Source organism: Colias croceus, chromosome 20 (assembly GCF_905220415.1).
Source record: "Colias croceus chromosome 20, ilColCroc2.1".
NCBI lineage: Eukaryota > Metazoa > Arthropoda > Insecta > Lepidoptera > Pieridae > Colias > Colias croceus.
Genome location: NC_059556.1, coordinates 5,908,029 through 5,927,466, shown reverse-complemented (window position 1 = coordinate 5,927,466; position 19,438 = coordinate 5,908,029). Strand labels below are relative to the sequence as shown.

Below are 19,438 nucleotides of genomic sequence, written 5' to 3'. Positions count from 1 at the left end.
ATTATCATTCATCTGCATTAGTTACATCGATACTTACATTAGTAAAGCAAAGCTCGGGCCAGATAACCTATCTACAGGAAACTGCAGATCGTTATAAATCGACAGAATCGATTGCGATCTGATCACTCGGTGTCGATTATTCGATCTCTGAGTTATGCGTTCCTATTCATTAGACACGCTTGTTGGGCTAGATAACGAATTTAGAATCGATTAATCGCTTTCAATGTGTCACGCGAGGGTTGGCGAAATAATGTGGGTGGCTGGGTGCAGTTTGGTGTCCAAATATATTATTTTGATCATTTATGAAGTCGCTTATAATACTAAAAGCTTTATACTTTATACCAATATTTTAAAAAGGTTTTCTATTATATAAATATGCGTACAAAATTTGTCAGGACATCCCTAGGAATTAGGTTAATTGCAAACCTACAAGATTTTAGAATCAAGATAGGATTAGTGAATAGGAAGTTAAGGAATTTATCTTGAGTTCTCTTGCAAATGCGATAATTGACTATAAAAATTCTTTAATCATCAATATACCATTCAATCTCTATCGTAGCTCTATCGTAGTATAGGTACACAATCCAGCTATATGAATTAGGAATAAAATTATCATTATTAATAATATATCTACCTATATGTGAGTATTTTTGGAAGCATATCATTCCCATAGGAAATTTTCATTGTCTACGCGTATAAAGCCGCTGGTGGATAGCTGGTTCTATATACGACTATTAAAAGCATAAAAATTCAAGTCTACGCTAAGCTCCCTAACAACAAACCATTACAGACTTACGTATTAATAAATTGTTTGATGAATGGCAATATCCGAAGTGCAACCAACCAACAAGCACAGATTAGTTCTGAATAATGTCTCCCAGTAGCTGACTACAGCGGAGCACTTACCAAGACCTTTATTTATCAAACCCAATCAGCCCTCGCAACCATTCCGTCTAATTAGTCCCCTATAAACTAAGATATGCATCGCAGCCACTCACCAACAAATGACACATTTACTTTTGTATCCTTGAGGCCTCTTAACTCAGCTAAGCTGGCCATTGTCAAAGCGACATTGAACTTAAGCAGTCTTGACTAGTTACTGATTCAGATTTGCAAAGATATCGCTGTACATTAGAAACAGTATTAACTTTTACTCGCTCGCTGTTCAGCCTCAGATAACTAAATAGCTAGTTACTCTGTAAGTTCAGTTCTGGTTATTATATGAACGAGAAAGGTGAAGAAAAGACTTAATTTTCAATGTCGGCTATGTCGACTCTAACCACTTCGAAAAAGCTGTTAAAATTATGAACGCATAGAATAAAATGCGTAATATATTTTTTATTTATTACTACCTTCATTCAATGAGGTAAATAAGTTTGTGGGCATTGTAATGAGATCCTATCTATGAAGAGTCCTTTGCAAAGCTATATAATCAATTAACTAATTAAACCTCTGCCTACTTCTAAATACTTCCATGGCTAATCAACAACCAGACTCATTCTCATATAAATATTCGATTAAATATGCTAGTTAGTAACAAACTCAAGATCTCATTCTATTTGAATGCAAGTAAGTCGGTATAACTTTTGAATGTCATAATAAAAATGTCCCGTAAAGCAAGAAGTAAGAAATGGACCGTTCGTTCCCTACATACGCTTATTGGATAATGACTCACTATAGGTCATTAGATTGCTTCCAATATGGTTCCTTAAATAGTACCGATATTTACGCTTCCAATCGATTGAAGATACGCACTGTGATTTAAAACGCTGCTCGAATAACAAGCATTTTTGTAAAAGCAGTTGTTGTATAATATGCCCTCATATTATGTGGGATGTTAAGTCCCTAAATTAATTAGAATACCATTTTAAAATTTTATGAATTCTCTAAGACTTCTAGAAGTTATGTTGATTTAATAAAAGTTTGTCTTTTACTTAAGATTACTTGGATAATTTATAAGTTTTTGCATATTAAGCTGAATAACAGTTTGTGTTTTGCGAGACAAAAACTTAGCTAGGTACATTGGCATTGAAACTGTCTTAATATTTTGGTTATCTACCAAACATATTATTACATGTTTTTCTAATTCGCTTACAATATTTAAATACGCCAGTTTTGTAGTGTAGTGCGTAAAGCAGCGGTTACGTGGAAGATCGCATACCTACTCGTCAGCCCAATTATCGATTGCGATGCGTACGCGCCGCAGTACTGCGGAGGGCCCTGACTTTCATTACGTAGGTACACACGTAGGTCGAGGGCTCTCTTGATTCGTGTGTATTTTATATTTCTATTGATGTAATAGGTACTGTTTATAATGACGTTAAGTGTTGTTTTTGGTGATCCTGACTTGTGCCAAATGTTATTATAGGTTTCAAAATATATACTTTTGGAAAAAGTTTCCGCGATGATTGTATGTGCCGCATTTATTATCATTACAACTTTTATCTATTTGCAATTTTTAACTCATGTATCAGATATGTAAATTAAAAAATCCATACCTATATCAGTAATCAAAATAAATAGATATCTACCAATGTGCGAAGTTTCCACGAATAGCCGATATCGTTTTTGTGTATCGTTTTTTTAGGACTTAAACCTTTCTATTTACATCCTTTCAATCATAGATACTCATAAATATTTTAAAATATAGATTAGATTGTTCTACACTACTACTTATTACTGAATCAGGGCCTGGCAGGGTGGGCACTAATAAAACAGTTTACAGTACCCGGTACACTGGCACCATTATTATTAAAACACAGACTATATTCGCAACACCTGAAGTAATGGAGATATAATAGCAATATTATAACAACAATTACGTTGCATACAACTTGCATATAATGCGAGCAAATTAGCGTATGCCGTTGACGTAATTCCATCAACAAAATGTGACGTGCTAACATAAATGTGATCAATGTATAATAATAAATTATGCATGTAGCATTGTTATTATTTTCTTGAGAATTGTCATCGTATTTATGTAAAACTTGAAGGCGTCGTCGTAGTCCTATTCTGGGAACGTTTATAATTTACTACGTAATTCTTATTATTTATTGTATGTTCTATAATATTTATTATTATCTCAATTTGAGTGTGTGTTTATGATAGCTAATAAAGTATATTAAATATTATTTATACGATAAGTGTCATATAGAGCTAGAATATATATTCTTCTATTGGGTAAGACAGATTTTTTGTGAAGCTAAAAGTTATTAATCGTATCAAGTATCTTGTTACACGAGTTCATACATTAAAAAAAATCAATATTAACAGCATTGAACTACAAAATACTAAATTAATACAATTCAGCAATTACATACACAGTACATTCGGCTTATGTAATTTTATGAACGTTGAACGTGATATATCTCGAGCGATACGTAATAAAGGTCGATACAATGGCCGTTAAATATCTACAATCAGCGTATCGAACAGATACATTCGGCTAAGACTCTTTTCTATGGCGTTATTTATCACCCGTCGGCCGATGTCCAAATATGTCCCACTTATAAATGGTCGGACGCTATGCCCAAGGCAACAATGGCTAACAAATGTATGGACTTTTCTCTTTAAATCCAATGGTGGGTATGTTTATAAATAATAGGGGATTTCACGTTCTAGCTACGAAAAATAATACAATACGTCCGATGGATATTACTATAGCTAGTATTTAAAAGGTAATTTCTATGTGTTATTTGATGAAATCGCAATCCTCCAAATATAAATTTAATTTTATTAGAAATTTAAAAAACATGCTTTTACTTAGGTATATATACTCGTATTATTACGGTACATTATTATATAGCATGGTCTGAACTCTGAAGAAAAATGAGATCTTGTAAGTATTATTTATATACATATAAATGTAATTTATATATAAATGTAATCTATGAGAATTTGTTGTTGTCGTCGTCATTGTCGTCCCATTTCTTGAACTTAACCACACTATCCGACTGTATTAGATAGCAAGTGCACTTAGTTTTGATTATTACGAATAACCAAGAAGTTTTATTCCCTTAAAATGATATCTACCCAACTGGTATCAAAGTTAGCACTTTTCAGTGAAACAATACAAATCATGCCAAGCTCTTGAATCTAGCCAAAGTACATTAAAGTAACTCACTTATCTCCGGGAACGTTCCACGACTTAAAAACATCGCAGCCCAAGCTCAGAAACAAAGTAATTAAAATAAATAGCGGGCTACAAAGTAGAGGTAATGCAGTTCCCATTGCACTCACTGTCTAAGCTTAATCGCAGCGTTTAGAACACTTACAAATGTCCAAGTGGGGAACATGACATATCAATGTAACTGAACCCTCTCCCATGGTGGTCTAGACGTAGAACGAACGAAAGTCTAATAAGACAGCCCTTTAGCTCAACTGTCGCAACGGGGACGTTATCTTTGGGTGAGAAATGGCGCCTTTTGTTGGACACTCTGACTGTCCCGTGCTTAACATCGGATTTTTGATGTCGTGTACCTTGTTTTGCATTTGCTTTATTTGGATGTTTTGCTAATGACGCGGGCTCGACTCGCTCGCCGCTTGTGTTTTGTGTAGCGTGGTGGTTCCGTTCCCAATTTCAATTAATAATTATCAGCAGCCTATTTATATTCCTGGAGTAGACTGTGATGCCTGTTAAGAGGCTTTTACATTTTTTTCACCGCTATGCTCAATAATGGTAAATTAGTGGACTTTTATTATCCTACTAATCCTACTAACAGCAAAAGTATGTTACCCCGTTATTACAGAAAGTAAGAACGCTTATTAGACAACAAAGTGCAAATATTCTAATTCTTTTGCCAAAATGTAGAGACGAGCTATCGAAGATTTTGAATCATATATTGAATTCGACATCCTTGAGTACAAATCAATTCAACTGAAACATAAGCCCATTCCAAATAAGATTGGGCACGCGACAAAATCCAGCCTACGTAACATCATCGTGACTGACAATTGCTGACGCAGCTCTTTCGACGCCTGACAATATTATCACATATCTTATAAGTTATAACTTGTCATATCATTCACCGGTTCGATGTTCATTATTGCGATGTTCAATGGTTATTTTATGAATAAAGGCATATTTTGTGTAGTGTTGGAAATGTATGATACCTTAAATTCAATATTAAGTTTTTATTTTTTATGAATCTATATATAAAATACCTACTAAAGAAAACGAAACGAAGAAACGAAACTATAAATAGGTATGTACTTTTGTAGTAAGTAGAGCTAGGTATGTTACCGCGAATTAATTGGTGGACGAGCGAGAATGATTTTTTTAAACGAAAACGTCTGTTATCTATCTAAATAATTTACTATGTTACTATGTGGAATTGCAGTTCAAGATATGAAATTTATGTATTTCGTTTTCGTGGTTTTGTTTGTATAAAAAAGTTACATATTCTCATTTTGATTAAACACAATGTTTCCTTCATCGCATTCAATCTTAACGAATCGTGTAATTCGATAACATATAATCTGCATGATTAATGAACGTGTGATTTAAGCTATATTTATAAGCGTTTAATAAAGGTTTAAATAACCGTGGCCTTATTAGCGAGCTATTAAATTATTGCTGACAGATAACAGCGTAGAATTTCAATACCAATGTAAATCCTTACCTTTAATAAATCAAACATCAATCGCTATGTAATTTGTGTACAATTTGATAATTAGTTGCACTTTAAGATGAGTTATTGGAGTTTTACTTTAATGTTAGGACGAGGACATGCGATTTCACTTTAGGAATCTGATATAATGTAACGGGGACGGAATGAGATTTATTATAGGATCTTAGAATGTATGCATGTTATCGTACCATTGCGGTAATCACTTGCAGAGGTATATATATACAGTGAGAAGTGTTTAAGAGACAGATACGACCCATATAATTTGCGCTCTACGCATGTAACGATTAAATACAATAAATAATTTCCTTTGAAAGAAAGAAAGAAAACGTTTATTTAATGGCACACAGCCTCACAAGGACATTATGAAAACAATTAAACAATACTTATATGGTATTAAAAATACACATTGAAGTGTGTAGTCGGTGAAGCATGATGCCATTAAAAGGGGAAGTCACTCGGTGAACATCTGTGAAGTAAAAACCATCGTAGCACCGATTTTCAGTGAGCCCCGAGAGCAAATGCTTTGCTTCTTTCCTGGCTTCAATCCTTTTAAGTTTCAATACAATGCAATCAAGAACAACATGATTGATATCTAACATTCTTTAGATGGTAATGAAAGACAAGGTTATTGTCAATTTTAATTGAGCGATTAACAAATTAAAACAACACTTAATTATCAAAACCAGCAATTAAAGATAACGATCAAGGAAATTAAACATTAAGAACATATTTCTATCACTCAAGACAGCACTCCCTTGATAAAAATCTTATATCCTTGTTACTTTCCAAATACACGTCATATATAATGGCTACATGACATGGCTTGTCCCCTTAGGCGCCATACACAACCTTTAGAAGAAAACAGTTTAATTCTATACCCTATGCCCTAAAGAATAAGAACCATGTAACTACACTCACTGCCGAATTATTAATTATGCAAATAACGAGTTCCTTCCTCATTTCAATCTGATTGCATTTGGACAAACAACAATGATCTCTATTTTTATTACAGCAAAGACCTGCATCATATTTTTAATAGAATATAAAGTTTGTCGAATTTGTGCTACTAAATCAAATAGTAGTCAATTAAGATAAAGTTCACAACGACAGCTTCAGACAATAGAGTATATGACTAAGGCATTTTGTTTGCTTAACTAAATTACTATATGCAGCTCATTGATATTAGATTTCCCTTCGTTGATTATGTAAATAAATACGATTAACGTCATATTATTGTAGGAAATACGTAATGAATTCTACATTAAGAATATCATAGAAATTGTCAGCAAGAATTGTGCAGGAATTATCATACAACAGACTATTTGAATGTAGTTAACTAATTGTATAGTTACTACGGAAATGTACTGTTTTATGCAGTTTAAATATGTACCTGTAATGACGTACGGAGCCGAAACGTGGACCCTTACATGCGGACTCATCCATAAGTTCAACGTTGCGCAGCGGGCTATGGAGCGAGCTATGTTAGAAGTTTCTTTGTCTGATAAAATTCGCAACGAGGTTATTCGACAAAGAACCAAAGTAACCGACATAGCTCGCAAAATAAGCACGTTGAAGTGGCGGTGGGCTGGCCATGTGTGTAGAAGAACAGACGGTCGATGGAGTCGGCATGTATTCGAATGGAGACCACGTACAGGCAAGCGTAGTGTAGGACGCCCTGCGGCGCGTTGGACTGACGACTTAAAGAAGGTGGCCGGCATTGGGTGGATGCGATATGCGGAGGAAAGGGAAAAGTGGCGAGATCTGGGAGAGGCCTACGTTCAGCAGTGGACGGGTATAGGCTGATGTGATGATGTGATGATGCAGTTTAAAACAATATTTTGCTAAATAAGCACGTATTTTTGAATCAGCGTCGCTCAAAAAATATTGATAGTTATGTAATAGTCCCTAAAATGAGGCCCAGAATAAAAAGTTTTAAAGGAAGTAATTCCATATATGAAAATCCCCTTGCGCGGTCGAATCTTGAACCTCAGGCGATACGATTGTGTGTGCGACCGTTTCACCGACAGATGTTCTGACAAAAATAAAAACATTCACAAAACCACCAAAAATATTGAAATCACTCTGAAAATGTTCGGGAACGTATTCGGAATAAATATTATAGGATTATTATTCGTAAAAGAAAAAGTAAAGAATTGAACACACGTATCACTGATATTATTTTCTGAATAGTTGTATAATTGAATAAACAATTTCTTTCATTATAGAAGTACATATAGATCCTATTCTGTATTAAGAAAATCGTTCAAAAAGCGGGAGCAGTCGATTTTAACTGCTTTACAACTTACAAGCCTCGTATAGACCATAATAAACTTATAAACTAAAAAGACAAATACCACTTTCCCAAGGTACAATGCACTTTAAATCCAACGCTAAAATAAATCGCTTTACTATAATTAATTGCAACGTATAAGATTTATTGAAAATATTCTGAGCTAAAGATCTAATTGATATACCAATTTAACGTAATTAGAAACTTTAGCTATTAATTTGAACGCTGTTACGGCGATATTAATACAAGTAAAATTCTTGTTGCAAAATTATGATTTATTGTTGGCGACGCGACGAGTTTACGTAAATTGCCTCCGTTCTATTCGAAGTGAGTTCTTCTTTATTGATGCTTTCTTCGATTCTCATTAAAATAAATGGGGATTTGTTAGTGTTTGAATGTACTTAACATTTGGAAGTGATTTGAGTAAATTACGCTACGTATCTTTTACCACAAAACGCTTCTACAGAATATATAAATTAAAGTTAGCTGTGTTAAATTAGCTTCTTCCACTAATGAGCTATTATCCTTCACCCATGATTATCCTTTACTTCAAATTCCCTGAACTGAGACTTTACATATCAACATTATATTCCTAATACATAAATAAGATTGCAACATATTATTTGCAATGCCTTATCGAAGCATCTTACACGTTTGACGAAACTAGGACGTGAATGCTATAAACTATCGAACAAATAATACAATAGTAATTATACATAATTACATAGTCCGACTAAAATTGATGTAAATCATCGATATTAAGTGTTAATATTTTATAAAGTACAGAAATAAAGCCTTTCAATTGCATATTGGTGTAACTGCTGACATGCCAGCGGTGATATATTATAATTTATAACTTCTGTATTGGACCTTTGGATAATATACTCGTATACATATTAAATAGTTTTTAACACGCCTCCAAAGGAGATTATATTCCATGATATTTTAATTTGATGTGGTTTTCAATGCTACATGGAGTAGCAAGGCTATGTAATAATTTGTTCGAAAAAATCTATTGATATGTTGTAGTTGTACCTTGTAGTTACGGATAAATACACTTTCTATTTAGTTAACTGAATTAAATAAAAAGGCCTAATATGACACCTAAAACCGAATTCTTATAAAAATAAATTCTAAAAGAGAACAATGTTACAGAATAAACTGATATTAGTTTTCAGTAAAATAAAAGTTGTCCTCTGTACACTAATAACTTTAACTTCACAATTATATAATAACACAACATTAATATAGCCTTTAGAATTGTAAGGCCAGTCAAAGCACATTTTGTCACATTGAATGATGTCTGAAATATGTACTATGTTTAACGCCAATTGTTTTTGGGTCACAGATTTATTTGTAGAGATATAAATTTATAGCGTTGTGTTGGTACTGCGTGTGTATTTTATCAATAATTGGATCAAATTCCATATTTATGATTAATTGTTTATGGCGCCCGCCCCTTTGTATATTTTAGGACATCAATTATAGTGGCCATATGCATTTAATACCATTTATCAGTCTTTTGATCTTTGAAATTGGTGACTTGATAAATTTATGCATTGCAAATCGATTGAATGGTAATACTTACTTGTATTTTTATATAAATGAACGTGTCGTAATATTTTTAATAATCAATAAGTATTAGTAGGCATGCTACAATTGTATTTTCAATTGTATTGAATTGATATCGTACTAGATTTACATTCTTACATTTTTAGGAACAATTAAATGTGATAAAAAGAAAGTTAATAGAGATTTACAGAATCTTTAAAGTCTGTTGAAACACTGAATACTAGGAGTAACATGGTGTTACTTATATAGAATTCAACGCGCTCGACGTTGAACACTAAATATAATGAAATATTATTCTAGGGTGGAATTGAAATAAAGTCTACACTCATATTATTAATAATATTTTCAGTGTATTTATTACGTTCATAACGATAGCAAAGATTTCAGTTTTTTACCTAAAATAAAAATTCCACATTATCACGCTCTATTTAGCGAGACAAGCCGTAAGCAAATTGCAAACAATTTAGCCTTAGTATGCTGATAATAACTAAAGTATAAAATTAATACAGACGTTAGGCCGCCTTTCTATGACCCCTAGCCTTGACTCGCCGCGCCCTGCGGCTTGCATTCCGGAGCATACGTCACAGTGTGTATATTATGCAGCTATTGTGTGTTTTGTTGACTTGTTCCGGATTTTGAAGCATATTCTCTTTGCATTACGTCATGTTTTGATGTGGTGTTATTGAGGGACAAGGGGAAGATTCTGGAAAGATACATGAAGTGTTCTTCAGTACTTGTGATAAAAGATGTGTTGATGTAGATGAAAGAGAATGTGTACATCATTGTTTGCCGGATTTCTATTTATTATTATCTTCATGTATCACCAATATCATTAGCCAATAGCCAGAGCAAACCTTTTTTTAAAACGAAATGGAATTGACGCAGGTTCATTTTAATGAACGAAACATGTGCAATATATTAATTTTTGTATGCAGTTATACTTGCAGAAACACGTAAAGAAAGCTGTGATCAATTGAAATACAGTAAAATATATAACCGCCTCATTATTGAAGTTGCTTCAAAAGTAATGTGTGTTTTCAGGGTCGTTGTAGGACATTTTAATTGAAGGTAATAGACGAATATTACACAAAAGAATGCTAATACATAGTTACATTCATCCTTTGGAAAGAAAAAATGAAGTGGATTAGCAAGAAATAATAACAAATGTATCTTTGTTAACTACAGTGGACAAGCATCTAACATTTGGCATCAAGGTGAACTAAACCCTGTCTAGCACAATTTTACGATGGTCAGTAGTCTACTGCTAATAAGTGATTTATCTTTCGTGTTGCATGTTATATAAATCAGTTTTTAATCAAAATTCATTAGCGGTTATTTGTTATTTTCGATCGGACAAGTTCACGTTGAAATGATTTAGTTTCAATATGGTCCAGTGGTGACCGTAAATGTGTCTGCTGGCGTGTTATTTACACCGATTGCTGCTTGTTTAATATTGTGCTTATGTTTTAAAATTGACGTATTTGCGTGGGAATTTATTTTACTGCGTGGCTGTAGTCGTTTTTACTTCACTAGATGTGGTGTCGTAAATGTCCAATGCGCTAATAGCCTTACTAAATATTACCTTAAATACAGTCTTATTACAAATTTCATATTTCATGTTTTCTAGATTTGATTATTTAAGAAAATGGTATCCGTATCAAAGTCATATATTATACGGACTTCACAGCCAATATTCCAAGAGGTCTAACGTCGCATAATAACACGTCCGTACAGTTCGGCCGCCGTCACGCGACTAATCAATTGGCCGCATGATGTCTTCATCAGCCGCCGGGGGGCGTAACGCCCTTGCGCTTGCGCCGATATCAAAGTCTTGAACTTTCAAGCCTATGTTGTAATACCACTGAAAGTTACGGCTGTTATAGTAAACGGTATCTGATATGACTTAAAATACAACCGGTTTACAAGTATTTCTAATTTTGTCGTATTTGATCACAATTGAATAATTAATCGAGCACTTTATCAGAAACCTATATTAGAAATAAAATTCAGTTGCTGCATACAATATAGAAATCCTTCTTATTCAAGTATATGTATAATCATTAATCAAAAATTTGGTTGTTGAATTTAATACCTAGATATCTATACATAATATAATAAATCTGTAGAAGGGTCAATTCTGTACATTGAAAATATTGAAAAAATAAATACCTGGGGGTGTTACTGGATCGATACGAAACCCAAATATGTGATTAAAAAAATTTTTGTCTGTCTGTCTGTCTGTCTGTCTGTCTGTCTGTCTGTATGTGAAGGTATCACGTGAAAACTAACGGTTCGATTTCGATGAAACTTGGTATAATTATACCTTATTATCCTGGGCGTAAAATAGGATACTTTTATCCTGGAAAAATACGTAGAAAAAATTAATCTTAATTTTTCAGTTTTATCCATAGACGTTGTTTTGTAGAACCGCGAACACACGTTGCGTATTATTATAGGCCTAGCCATATTTGGGTCCAATAGATATTTATAAGATGTCATTGTCAGAGTTACTCAAAATGGAGAAATAAACCATCCACGCGAAGACCGACATCCGCGCGGACAGAGTCGCGGGCGGAAGCTAGTTAAAAATATAAATAATTTACTTGCGATAAACTAGTAGCTGCGTGTCAATAACAAACAAAGTTCAATAACACAATCAGCCGCATTCCTGAAGCATTCACACCGCGGCCGGCAGCGGAATAAAAAAAAATATTACAAGCACCTAAACGCGCAATTTATTTAAACCAATTGAAAGTGGGCACTTAAAGGAATCACAGTGCGGAGAGGCAACAAATCCAACAAATTGAACAGGATCGGCAATTACAGAAGACAATGCGTGCGTGAGAGAGGCGCCGGCGCACGCAGTCGCGAATTAGACTCGTTATCTGGGGTGGGGTAATTAGGGGTCGTTCCCACGGGCCCGACAGGTGGATTCTACTTTATAAATATCGGGATAACGGATAACCCGTGTCAAGGGGCTTGTGTCAATCTGTGCGAGGTCAGAGGCCGCACACAAAAATGTATTGCGGTGGTTATCGATGTATTTTTAGAATTTAGTGTCAACAACAGTGATTGCTGAGAATTGCGTTTATTTGACAAAGATTCAAACTAATGATGTGTTACTAATTTATGATGCAAAATCATAAATTTGGTGATCTAGTGAGAAAAATAATTGATTACCAACTTTAGGCACTTACGGTTCTGTTTGTACATTGAACATACAAAGCTCTCCCATACTACAAAATATAGAATTATGATTTTTCATTTCGCTTTTGAAAAAGGAAACTTTCCTATCAAAATGAAACTGAAGTCTTACATTGATAATTTGAAGACAACCTAAGGTAGATACATAATATAACAGCAATCAGTATTAACCGAACACTAAATTATACACCACAGCCCTAAAATCATTATACACAATGGATAATATAATTTAATAGCAATATTAGGCGTGCTATGGCGGTTCCGTTTCTTTTTGTCATGGTTTATTGGTACTCGTGCTAATCCTATAATATTTAGAGCCGTTTCCGCGTATTTACCTGCCACTTTGCCGCAATTGATTGTTATATCAGCTCTAGCACATTGTTAGCGCTTTAATCGTATTATTGTAATACAATACTTCTGTAACCAAAGATTTATATCAACAACATAATCTTATCTCAATACTAATTCCAATTAAACTCCTTTACACCCAGGAATAAATGGCCATATCTTACCGATTACTAATCAAAAGTAAATGTAGAAACAGTTAAATCACACGCAATTGAAAACGTTACATTACGATCTTATTCATAAAATGGAGCACGAATAAATTTACACTCACTATAGTCTATAGCGGGGCTAAGTAAACGCAACTGCCAATTTTCAATTGAGGAAACGGAATGGCAAATCGAGAAATGTATCGAATTGAGTATCGATTCATGTGACGTTTTTAATAAGGCCTCTATTAAATTGACGAACGTGTGAATGAGTTTTATCGCCTTTTGCGTTGCAGAATGAATCGGGGAGCATTGATACGTCCCTGATGATTTATCTGAACACGGTTAACAGTTGTACCGGGATTTCGACTAAAGCGCAACTAACACTGTGTCTCTGATGTCGATAACATTCGTTCTGCGGCTTGGCATTTGAATTTAACGGCTTTGAAAATAATTAAAATATCAGTCGATTTTGTTGTGTCGAAGACTTTTCTTTGAGAAAGTACTGAGTGAAATGAAAAGCTGAATAGTACAGTTTAATAATTATTCACAAGTACAAATATTGATCGTATAAAAAATTGCAAAAACACATTGACCTCGTAAAATCATATTAAAAATCTCCGCTCTCATAATAAAACTTTCTTTCTTACTTTCAAATATTCGTATTAAAGAAATACAGACTAAATAAGGTGTTTATAATTACATGAATCGGTAATAAGGACGCTGGAGTCACTTTACCTCATCGTTTATCGGCGATTGGTTACAAGTTCGCTCGCCGGGAAGCCGTGCGTATAAGGAGCCATCGGTGTACGCATGGCAGCGACATGCTACTGTATATTTTGCACCACTAAATGAAAATATATTTTATTTTGTAGAATGTAAATCGTCTCAAATTACGTAACAAGGTCTCGCGATTAGACCAATTATATCTGTAGAGATGTAGAGTTAAATTCTTAGGAGATATTTCTACAATTTTTTTTTCACTGCTTACAAATATGATTATGTACTTGATTTTCACTATGATTTCAATTTTCTTATTTATCGTGCATAGCTCCGATAAAGTTTTTTTTTTTTTTTGGTTTATTGGACAAATTTGAATTGAGAACCACTTTTGCTAAATGCTTTCCGCTAAGGCTTTCTGCGTTTAAAGTTCGATTCTGTTTCATTCAATCATTGAATTGCTGTAGGAATGTATAATGAAGGTGATTTAAAAAAGTTTTATGTGATTTCGCGTATTTTGAACCGGAATAGGAAATACGGGAGCGATTAAACACTAACAAGAATCTTACAAGTTTATCCATATTCCATGTAAATACATTCAGCAAACTAAACCCTCGTACGAGGACCATTGCATTGCAAAACTGGAAGATAAGATTACGTGGGTTTACATAATATAAACATTATTCAGTGTTACGAATTCATTAAGATAATTGAGATTATATTATGTCGAGTTTAACCATTCGACATTCCGGTTACGGAGGTCAAATGGTACGGAAAAAATTCTGATCTCATTCAGTTGTTGTTCTGTGCGTGCTTTTGTTCAGTTTTATGTTTCCTTAATCTAATTGCTATTAGGATCTGTAATTGCTCTTTGTTAATGTATGTTTCTATTCTGAACGTAAAATAAAATAAAACGATTTAGTTCCAACAATGCTGGGGAATTTCTTGTAACAACTCAGTCTATTCTCTCTCTTTAACTATTATACAGAAATTCAACACCACATTTTCATAGTATTGTTGACCAAAGTGTATGTATTCTAACCGTTCTTATAAAAGTGAGAAAACAATAGTTATTGTAACTGTCCAAACAACACTACAAAAATTATATTGGCAATATGTATTTTGTTTTCAAACTTGAAAATTCAGATTGGAAAGTTAAAATCTTAACCAGAAAATGGATACCTATAGTTAGGTACATTCTTTAAGATTTTGGTTTGATAAATTATAACAAAAGTGTATACAGATATCAGGATAAGTAACGGACTCTTCCCAAACTGATATTGATGAGAGGCAGCTGATTTCGTGAAATAAATAGCGCAGTATTTATAAAGTTAAAGCAAGCTGAGATCCGGCTCACCGATTGGCGAACATTCTTGTATCACTTGTAAAATACTTTATTGCTCTACAGTGAATGTAATGCAGATTGGCTCTTGTAATATTGTACACATACGTTTATAGGAAGGCGCTGAGAAGCATACTTTTAGTGAAGTATTGTTATTTGAAGTATTGTATAAACGTCGTCATATCATTTATCAGATTGGGGTGGAGAAAAGCTATGTAATCATTTTTGATTCTTAACACTATTTTACTTAAGTTGCCGCCTGTTGTGCTCTTTGATTAACTTATTGTTTATCCTTTATTTGTACTTTTCACTGTGGTGCACAATTAAGAATTTTTAATGTTCATGTTGTTAAGTCTTACAATTTTATATGCAGTGTCTTCTGAATTCAGTTGTTTTTTTATTCTTTTAGTAAAAGCTCCCGTCTATGAATTTCCTGTACGTGTACCAATATGTTTACCTTCCACTATTCAGTATGTACCTGCAGTTTCTACTGAATTCAGATTTTTTTTAGTAAAAGCTCCCGCCTATGAATTTTCTGAACGTGTACCAATATGTATGTCCTCCACTATACCCGACATCGGACCAGGAAAGGTTCGTCGTGTGCGAGTGAGACTGGCGTATAGTGTTTAATTCGTTTTTTGGATTTATAGCAGCGCCTCCCCGTTAGCTTTATCTACATCGGTGCGCTATGGAGCTATCGTGCGCGTACCGCCATCTGCTCGCCTTAGACGCGGTGTACACGAGTGATATCTACTTACCTACTGATGTTTCTGGTTGGAAATTTTCTCGAATTGCTGGAAAATTTGGTGGTGTGAAACGATGTGTTTGATGATATTGAGAGTTTTAATGGGTTGTTAAATTTTGGAGGGATGCACAATTTTCCATAAATTTCACTTTTGTTAAGTTCAGACCGCATATCAAAATTAATAATTTGTTTTGCATGTCTTTTTTGTATTATTAATATTACATCTTTATTCTGGTACACATCTCTTTTCATCATCAATCATTCACACCGCTATCTTATATTAAATACAGCCAAAATTCAATATATCTCGAGCACAACTTAAATCCAATTGTAACCATAAATAATCCCGTGTGTGTACCCAATAAAGAGTTAATGATGCACTGATTAACAATATTCGGGGTCGATAGCAGTGAGTTACTCGCGGGGGCGGGGCCCGATGCTAGATTAGTCGCGGATTTATGCCATACCCGCTGTATTAACTGATAAACTAAATATCCCCATTATTATATGCGAAACAAATAATGATCTCTCACAGTTGGTCTGATTGTGCTTTATTTATAGGCGGCGAGGCATTGGTGAAGATTTATAGAACAGTAATCTGATTTTAAATTACTTAACTGTGGATGTAATAAAGCGGCGAATAATTACTAGCTGTATGATTCGGTGCTTATGTTCGGTGCTTATGTTCGGTGCTTAAAAATTATCTTGTCTTCATATGGTGTGATACATAGTTATAGTTTAGAAATTGTAGTTTCGTCTAGGTATATCAAAAAGGAATTCGTCATCAACAAAAATAGTGTCCATATATTATTATTAAGAACGCAAGTATGTATTTAATATCATTTTCCGTTATGTATGAAATGTATAGAGTTTGCGGGTATGGTGAAATGTTGAAACCCAATGGATTTCAGAATATTGTTTAATTTCTACTGAGAACTGATAACAAGTCGCCGAGCAATACCGTAATTATGTCGCGTTTGCGTAGATGCCCTATCTATGCTATCACGCATGTCCCCTTTGTTAAAACGGAATAAAGCCAATTTATAAATTCGTCTGCGACACGAGCATCATTAATTATGTTGCTGGCTGGGTGGCTGAGAAAAACTTACTTCACTCATTTCGCTATCATTGCAATCGTACAACCGTCTCCCTCTTACTCACCACCTCATATAAAATCTGTTCTACAACTGCCATCATTTTTCCAAAATCATCAACATTAAAATGTTAAGCTTAAGCGTTTATAATAGAGTCTAAATTTAATTAAACTGATTCGTAAATGCTCCTTTTTTCGCCGTGGTCGCTGATAGGGCGTCCCTCTCGCAGGGTTTGTTCGCAAGCCTCCCTGGCGTTAATGGTGTTATCTCGGCTCTCGAACGCAGCACCTCTCGGTATATTTCTTTATCTTGTCTCTGCTGGCGGTTTCCAGTTTGTTTTTTATTCGTTTGCTAATTTCGAAAATGAGGAGGCTCTGAGATCACATCGCTAGTGATCGTAGATTTAGGCTCTGGCATTAATAAAATTAACGAATGCCCCTTAAATTAATTGAACGCGCCTCTCGGAACTGTTATCCTGGATCTGCCTCCATGCTTCGAATTAAAAAAATCAAGATATTTTAAAGGCACTTGCAAAACCTCATCATCATCATCATCATCAGCCCATATAATATGTTCCCACTGCTGGGACACGGGCCTCCTATGAGGGTACAGGCCATAATCCACCGCGCTGGCCAAGTGCGTGTTGGCGGATGACACATGTCGTCGAACTTTTTAATTCTTCGACATGTCGGTATCCTCACGATGTTTTCCTTCACCGTTCGAGCAGTGGTGATGTTACAACATGCGCAGATAAATTGAAAAATCGATTTATTTCCTACGCGCTCGCCTGGTCTCGAACCACGGACTTATCGATTCGAAGTCTAAGGTCTCACCACTGAGCCACCACTGCTCACCTATTTGGTTGCAAAACCTATTTGGTTAAAATTCATATACTACCTTTATGAGAAAGAACAACTTTTGATTTCATAGCCATTTCGATATGTTACCCAGGTAGTTACCCAGTATCAAACCTATTAAGCAAGTGCCAATGAGACCGTCCTGCCGTATTTGTATTTTTTTTACTGAAATGTAAACAGTCTTAAAAATTAAATATCATTGCTTTAGAATAACAGAAACAACTTTGTTAAATATGTTGCCTCTATACATATTTAACTTAATATTGAAATAAGCTGTTCAGCATCCGCTGACCTATCCAGACCTTCTATAGAGCAATCGATTTGCGACATTAATAAAATACTGCATAATTTCCATTCGAAAGGTGCAAGAGCAACATTTTCTCGCAATTGAAAGAACGCATTAACGATATGAATATAGCATTTAGCGTCGTAGCAAATATTGGTATGACAGCACAATCACTGGGGATTGTTTACATTGAATTACCAGCGGTATTGGTGGTATAATAGCGAAGGATTAGCCCCGGGCGGGGGCGGGCGTGTGCGCATGTGGCCACCCCGGCGTGTACGCCCCACACGGCGCCACTTGCTGTGTTGCAAAGTTCTGGATAAATCTATTCATTATTTATTCGACGCGCTGGGATGTTGCGTGTGGGGACTTTGATTTTGCATATGAGAATATGTTTAGTATAGTCTATGGTAATATTATAAAGCTGAGTTTTTTGTGCCGTTGAAAGCGCTTATATCAGAAATAGTACAATTCCTGAATTTTTATTTTGTCGATAGTCTATTTTGAAAAGCAAAATTCACACTCTGTCAAATATGAGATAGTCTATAGAAGGTTATTGGTACTATATACGAAAATCTTAAAATTAGGAAAATATCGCCTCGCTACAATAGGAGCGAAGTATGTTTGGAAAATTTCCCTTTTTTTATCAGGCGACCGCGACGGTGCGTGGTGGTGTTAATTAACTATATGCCTTGAAATACAAAAAATAATACCAATTGATTTACCAACAAACAAAACACCGCTAACCTAATTATAGTTTAACTAATTAGAAGTAGAATTTTACCGCACCTATGAAATAAAGCAATGTTCTGCGTCTAAGTTTATAGGAGTAAAATCCATAATAGTTTTTATTCTACAAAGTTTAATAGAGTACATATTAAAAAGAAAAAAAAATGCTTAACTTTGCAATACTATTTAACAACTGACAGATGTGTAGCGACCTTTTAATTATGAATTAAGACATTGCCATTCCAACCTTTATTTTTCTTAGAACGAATTCTGAATTCATGTCTACTAATACACTGTATTAGTACACTGTATTAGTACACTGTATTAGTACACTGTATTAGTATAATGTATTAATTGTTTTAGCGTTAATTGATTATTGATAAAGAAGCCTCTGTATCAGTTCATAAAAATTCCTCAACAAACTCAACAATTACCATTAGGGCTTTAATTGTAATTTTCTAATCACCGATAT

At 34.4% G+C, this 19,438-nt stretch overlaps 1 protein-coding gene across 1 annotated transcript in view; it reads left to right on the top strand.

Moving 5' to 3' along the window:
* Positions 1-19,438, top strand: part of LOC123700898 (tRNA (adenine(58)-N(1))-methyltransferase catalytic subunit TRMT61A) — a 62,275-nt gene that overhangs the window by 2,356 nt on the left and 40,481 nt on the right. The gene's annotated exons all lie outside the window — the stretch shown is intronic.